Here is an 8,120-nt window from a genome sequence, read left to right as displayed (position 1 = left end):
TCTTAACTTTAATTGGAATATTAATCACAAAATCGTTACTTTTCTGGATGTTGGTTCTTCTAGAAAATTATATTTTAAAAACCAAAATACATGTTAAGGGTACTAATAAAATGAATTACCTACATTACAGTAGCTGCCATCCAAATCATGTAAAAAAGTCCATTCCAAAAAGTTTTTCCATCAGAGCCAAATCCTTATGTACAAACGCTTCAGATTTCAAAATTTACAAAAGCAAACTTACTAAAGCTCTTTCTAACAGGATACCTTAAAAAACTTTTGAACTGGCAGTTCAGACAACCTAAAAAGGTTAAAAATATTCCAAATCACTTCCAAAATGATCCTAAATTTATAACAAAATTTTATCCTGGTTTGCACAAATTCAATAGAGTTATGAAAATTGGCTATGAAATTTTAATAAACTCGCCCTTAACTGAGAAATTATTGTCCAGGCCACCTAGAATAGTATTTAAGAGACATAAAAATTTGAAGAATATGCTTGTAAGGCCCAAAATTCATGTTGGAAAAAAATTTGAAAATTTACCTTTTGGCTGTGAACCATGTAATAAACCACGTTGTGGTATTTGCAAAATTATGGATAAGACCGATCAATTCCAAAGTAGCTTTACTAACAAAACTTATCCTATAGCTGGCAAATTGGACTGTACCTCCAACAATTCAATTTACCAGCTAACCTGTAGGTTTTGTCCCAAGGACTACATTGGGCAAACCTCAAATTCTTTGCGAGTAAGAATGACCGGTCACCGTTTTTCTATCAATCACAAATACGAAAAAACCAGTAACCTTACACGCTATTCACCATAACAAAAGCTTTGAGGTTTGTTATAAACTTAAAGCTATAAGCAAAATTACACCTTGTGAAAACAGCTCTCGAAATGATTTAAATTTAAGGAATAATGAATTGGCGCACCAACTTATATTAAAATGAAAACAACCATATGGACTTAACATTCGCTAAATTATTTTTTCCACTTGAATCCTTAGATTCTGATATAAAAATTTACCAAAATTAAAAATTATTTTATTTTATATTATATTATGTTATTATTTTTAAAGTAACAACTAATCAAAACGTGTTTACATGTCAAAATTGTATTTACATTTAGAAAGTTTATGATCAGGTGTTTCTTCTTTTCTTTGTTTATTTTATTTTATTCTGTGTATGTTTTACAAGTGTACTTGACAAAGCTGTGATGCAACGAAATATTGTACATTAAACAATTGTAGTTTTCTTTTGAAACTGCTCTAAGGGATTATTTGTGTGTGTGTGTGTGTGTGTGTGTGTGTGTGTGTGTGTGTGTGTGTGTGTGTGTGTGTGTGTGTGTGTTCCAAGTTTTATGCACACTTAAGGGATCTTGGATACTATAAGCTATAGAGCAAAGATTAATGGACAAAGTTCTGTGAAATAACAGACCACCAAGTATGTGTGGTCAAATTATTGGCTGCATCACTGTCACATTCACTCATTGTTCTTGATCAAAATCTTCAAACTGTCACAGCTCTCTTAAAAGTACCTATAGAGTAACGTTTGTTACATAGGATCTGCAATAAATTTCTTACAGTTTTTAAATATTACAATTAAAAATTTTTTAAGAGCAGAAAGCACGGGGTGTAGGGTTCAAATCTATTTTATAAATGCAATGGCCCATTTTTTACTTAATTTAGAGAAAGTAGACTTTTGAATGATTTCAAAATACCATACATGTTATACTTTCCTAGTACGTTTTATCAAATAATTTATAAAACACAGTTTTTTTAAGTCGTTTGAAGAGAAATTTTATTCTATTAGTCAGATGGTTGGTAAACCTGATATTGCACTGCACTTGTTGGGATCAGCTGTTTAGTGAAATATAAAAATTATCTAACAAGGTCAGTGTAACTGTTCCTGACATTTTTTAGACTGATGATTAGCACAACAGAATGTTTGTTTGAAATTTCATCTAATTTTAAATGTCAAAAACACAAATAGGCTACATTTATCATTCAGCAATAATTAAACAACATAATTATATTCTTATGTAACTTATAAGTTTTACTCTGCACATAGTGTTGTGATCAAATGTTACAAAATACTCTCTTAATTTTGTAATAAAAGGGATTTTTTTATTCCAATAATTGTAGAGTTGGTAAACTTGTAAGGTTTTGCGATCAGCTGTTTAACGGTGTATACGTTTAAACAGTTGAATAACATAAGTTTCTCGTATATTCTTTATGTTTTTGAGGATCGAAATGCTGGCCGTAAAGATTTTCCATGAAGAGAAAATGGATGTGTTGTCTGTTTATTTGAGGTAAACAGGACGAACGTTTACTTGCTAGTAATGAGTAGGCTATTTTCACACAGACTCATGCGGACGTTTAGACTGCTATATAAATAGCAGCGACTGTGCACCGCACTCAATGTCTTTAATTATATTACTTTTTTAGAACTTTATTTTTAATTACATATTTTATAATATTTATTACCTACTAGCAGTTACACACGCCATCGTATGCAATTTCGTAGGTTTCGCACTTGTATGAGCACTTCTGGTTCGAATGACTTATATTTCCGACGCCAATGTTGAGTTTTCCTTCTTTCTACGATCACGAAAATATGTTAAAAAGTGTATATTTATTGGTCATTGTAATTTAATCCGATTTTATTATGTTTTTTATTCCATAGCTGATTTTGCCTCTTTCCCTATCAAGAAACTATGTATATATGCACAGCTCTGAGAAGCCTACTTTTGTCAATAGACAGCCGTTTAATTTAGGTTTCATAACAGTCTTTAAATGTAAAGTAACAATTTACCATATTCACTCTTATATCTGCTAGATGTTACACGATCCTTTGCATGCAATTTAGTAGGCGTTGCAGATGTATGACCACTGCTGAATCGAGTGTTATATTTCTGACGCTAATGTTGGGTTTGCCTTGTTACCATGATCAAGAAAAGACGTAAAAAGTGTATATTTATGGCAATTTCAATTTTCATTGTTCATAGTATGTTTTGTTCCATGCTTGAGTTTGCCTTGTTTACCAATAAATAAAATATATTTCACAATTCAGAGAAGCTTACTTCTGTCGAACGTGAACTAAGATGGGTTCTATATCATTATTTGAATTTGTAGTAAAAGTTACATAGTAACATTGTGTTTTCAATCTTATACATAATATCAGTTAAAATGTACAGTTAATAGTATATAACAATGACACTACTCGGTTGTTTCTTTATAAACTGAAAAATATTCTTAATATTTTAGAACATTTAGAGTTGGAATTGGTACGTTAGTACAAAAGCCCACTCCAGCGAACTTTCAACTAGTATAGTTCTTTCCAACTGCTTCAAGGGAGTCTTAGGAGTCCAATACTGACTATCTTACGTTTAGGATATTGTCTGAGGTAGATGAGTACTTACATAATCGCTGAAATCTAAAACGGCGTTGAAAATAATGATTATTCCTTGGAGAATGTACTCACTATAAATGTAAACAAATTGAAAATAATAAACAATGTTTACACAGAAGTTTATTACATTAGACAAACTTTTGTAATTATTTATGTTTCACAACTTTAGAGACCAAGATGGGATTTTTCGCATCTTTAAAGACCAGTTGGGCGTAGCCCGGAAGGATTTTCGATATAAGAATAGGCCTGTATTCATACGAGGAAAGTGTGTGTGTTTTGAGTTGAAGATGATTGTGGAGGAGATATGATATATTAACTGAATAAACATTTCTATCAGTGCAAGGAGTACTGTTGTGTAATTTCACGGTATTTCATGGAACATCTTCGTTTTTGCTTGAACGAAATCCACACTTGTGTGAGCATGGACTATACCTTTTGAGACTTTATTCAGGAACTTACTTTTTGAGTACATCATACTTTTTGGTCCTGAAATTTGTTTTTGTCTTACTGAAATGTTTTATTTTTGTGGAATGTAATAAAACGATAACAGTAAAACATATTCTGTACACTCTCTATTTTGTGGGGATATGTACATTTTAGTTTTTGAAATTCCCCATTTGTCGTGCTACAATTTCATGGCAGTATTGTTTGTGATATTATTTCTTTTAGTGTGAACTTTAGTGTCTTGAACTGTCTTGTCTTAGGCTGAGCGTTAGCGATGCTTATGACAGGGATAAGCTAGAAGAGTTCACTTCTCGAAAACTTATTGGTTTTAGAATTACAGTGTTGTATGAAGTTTCATTTGCTTATAAGATACTTCGCCTCCTACTGTGGCGCAGGTCATTCCATGAGAATTTTGCTGATCATTACTCAAGCCTAACAACCTTCGACAGGATATCTCAAAAACGGACTGAATAATAGACTTGGAATTTTGCATATTGTGTCTTGTCATTCAACGGGCTAGCAAAAAACTTGTTCTGTCTGTCTCCCGCAAAACATCTCGATGACGAAATGTGATATAGACTTTAAAGTTTATATTTATAAGTAAGCAACATTGATTATGGTGAATGTTTCTGAATGGGATTTGGCTGAGCGATAGTGAACTTATCACTGAAAAGAATATATCGAGAATTGCGTTGTATTTTGGACGAAATTTTATTTATACCTAAGCAAGAACCATGTCTTTTCAATGAATGTCCTTCATCTGGCCAGAATGCCGTAAAGCATACATCAAGTGCGAGCGGCAAACGGTGGAAGATCAAGGGGTACAGCAGTCCTCACATATTTACAGACAAATGTTAATACTCTTGGCAGTAGTTAGGTGATGGTAGCTTTTCGAACAATGTTATGAACCATACCCTATCACGATATGGTTAGGATAACGCCCATAGTCTCGGAACTTAGCGAGGCGTATTATCCATCATATAGTCTGGCGTATTCTAACCTAGTTTTTAGTGAGAAACCAAATTCTTGTGATCAAGCTCAAGAAATTGTAAAACATCGTCTTGACCTAACCAACTGTCTGAAATCACACTTCAATAAACAATGAATCTGTTTACTACGTCACTACTGAATTATGGAGCCAAATTACATCTATAACACAGAACTTTCTGCACTGTTAGCTCTAATTGGATGCTGTTGTTTCAGATTGAAAACGTCAAGGTTTTAGATAAGAGTGCGTTTATTTTAATTAGTTACTCGCACCGACTTAATTGAGTAACTAATGTTATACTAAACAGCCAAACTCCGTCTTCTACAATTATGGTATTAGTGTTAGCAAATTTGCAGCTCAATCAACTTAGATTTTGAATATGTTAGTCAATTGATTACATGACAAATAAGTTAAACCATAGCTTTTGGAGGAAATATTTAAGGTTGGTAGGCCTAAGTGTTATATGCACAGTGCCCTTCATTTCTCCTTAAGGACATGCTATAATCTGATTGAGTACCTACCAGTGTTAGTATAAATAAGTTTCAATGTGAGTAATCATGAATGATTACAGACAGCTAGAGATCGCCTCCGAAGAGGGTCTTAAATTTATACACAATCGTTTCCGTTACAGTGCCTATTAAGAAAATAGATTAAAGTGCATTTTAATAAGTAACTCATACATATCTAAGAAATTGTTTATATTGAATCACGAATCTTTTATTTCACTTGTACAACAATATTTGCCTTCTGTTAAATTAATGTGTTACAAATCGTGTAGTGTAAACTAATGCTTAACTAAAATCTGATATGATACTCCCTATTTCCCCAAATAATTGTATTACATTCAACAACTTTTACTCTCAAGTATTAATAGTAATTTAGTTTATTACCTCCGTCATACATTCCAAACACTGTAGAGTGTTTCGGCGTTAAACGTCACCCTCGGTCTTCCGTCGAAAAACAGGTCAATCCGCCAACTAGTTTCGTCGTTACATCAAACACGCGAACACAACACAATAAGAATAAATAAGCATATTTAAAACACATTGGCCTATCATTATAAACGCTAACAAGAGCCACACAAGGTTAACATTTACGACCGTAGCCGGCAGTAGACTGATAAACAGCTGAAGGTGGGTCAGGCGGTACGATTTGTGCTGCACGAGAGTGTCAAACAAACAGTTGTAATAATTACACTTAGATTTACAATCGTGGGTCAGGCGGTGCGATTAGTGCTGCACGAGAGTGTCAAACAAACAGTTGTAATAATTACACTTAGATTTACAATCATGGGTCATGCGGTACGATTTGTGCTGCACGAGAGTGTCAAACAAACAGTTGTAATAATTACACTTAGATTTACAATCGTGGGTTAGGCGGTACGATTTGTGCTGCACGAGAGTGTCAAACAAACAGTTGTAATAATTACACTTAGATTTACAATCGTGGGTTAGGCGGTACGATTTGTGCTGCACGAGAGTGTCAAACAAACAGTTGTAATAATTACACTTAGATTTACAATCGTGGGTCAGGCGGTACGATTTGTGCTGCACGAGAGTGTCAAACAAACAGTTGTAATAATTACACTTAGATTTACAATCGTGGGTCAGGCGGTACGATTTGTGCTGCACGAGAGTGTCAAACAAACAGTTGTAATAATTACACTTAGATTTACAATCGTGGGTCAGGCGGTACGATTTGTGCTGCACGAGAGTGTCAAACAAACAGTTGTAATAATTACACTTAGATTTACAATCGTTGTACTTAGATTTTTCATTGAGAACACTATTCTTCATGTCTTCATTTTGGAATTCTTTTTAAATTTCAAACTTATCAAATGTTTTAAGTTTATTGCCTTTATGACATATGACGTGCACTACATTGGACCATCTTTAAAAACCTTCATGTGTTGGTAATTGTCGATCAGGTGTTAAACTGAGGTCGCACATAAATTAACCTCAGATCGATTAGAGTAACTGAAAGATGGTCCTCCTCCGTAGACTAGTGGATAAAGTCACGGCTCTCTAACTGAGATCACGGGTTCAAATCCCGGGGAGGTTCAATCATGATAGGAATAACAGCCACAGTGACCAAAAACAAGCCAGCATAGCCAAAAGCTGAGGATTAAAAGAGAATAAAAAATTTTTTAAAACTAAAAAGATTATCTCACAGTGACGCCGGAGGGACAATTAATTGGTGATGGGTACCTTTACCTTATTTATTATTTATTATATAATATGAACACCAATCCCCTGTTGTTTACATGCGATATTACGAATTTTTCAACAATATCCTCCCCAGATGGCTACGAGAGAAGAGACAACTACAGGAGTGTCTACAGAGAGTATTCAAATGGTGTTTGCTCATTGAAATAGACATATACCTCAATAAAGTACGTATTAATTACTTCCCATCGTAACTACAAGCACTACTAGTCAACTATATTATCAACAATGTTTACAACTAAACGCTAGGTAGGTTTTACTCCAGCAATGGCGCTGTTGTCTGGAACCTCTGCAACGTAAGATTTTATGTACTCCGTATACGTACAGGAAATGCCATTTTAGGCTATTGAGTCTACCCGTCAATCACATGAAAAATGAAGTACGGTAAGTAAAACTGAATAATGTGGAATTTTATATTTTGTCTTGCGTAAGAGTCACAGAAAACTGTTTGATGGCGTGCTTGTGCATTTCAAAATTTTTAAATTTAATAGTAGAGCATGCATGTTATTTCATCAGAGCGTTTTTACTAACCGTTTCATCACAGGTATAAAATATATTCTCTCATAATACTTGGATGTTGAAAAGAAAATGAGAAAGCTGCGTTTAGAGTAAAACTGATGTTAAAATGTTCGGCACACACAAATGTTTCTAAAAATCTATAAAATTTGATTATATTTCTGCTTGTTTATATGCTAATATTTTAAAATGGAATCTCTATGTTTTTAGCTGCCTTCTTATTAATTCTCTTTTCCATAAAGAGTTTCTGCTTTTCTAAGCTGAACATCAAGATCATTATTAGGTTTCTACAGTCTATTACTATCATAATTTATATTGTGTATTTGGATCTCAACGTCGCGAACAGCTTTAAATTCGTCATAACTACAACTGAAACCAATATTATAAACTAACTAAAAAAAAAATAAAAAAAAAAAAAAAAATAGGATAAGAGGAAGCGTTAAGGAAGGTAATCCTACTGAAAAAGGTCATTTAACTCTATGTTCCTAATATATCGGGCAAATACATCTTTTTTAGCTCTGCCTACTATGATGAGACCTGC

The sequence above is a fragment of the Homalodisca vitripennis genome, chromosome 6, assembly GCF_021130785.1.
Source record: "Homalodisca vitripennis isolate AUS2020 chromosome 6, UT_GWSS_2.1, whole genome shotgun sequence".
Taxonomy (NCBI): Eukaryota; Metazoa; Arthropoda; class Insecta; order Hemiptera; family Cicadellidae; genus Homalodisca; species Homalodisca vitripennis.
This window is presented reverse-complemented; position numbering follows the sequence as displayed.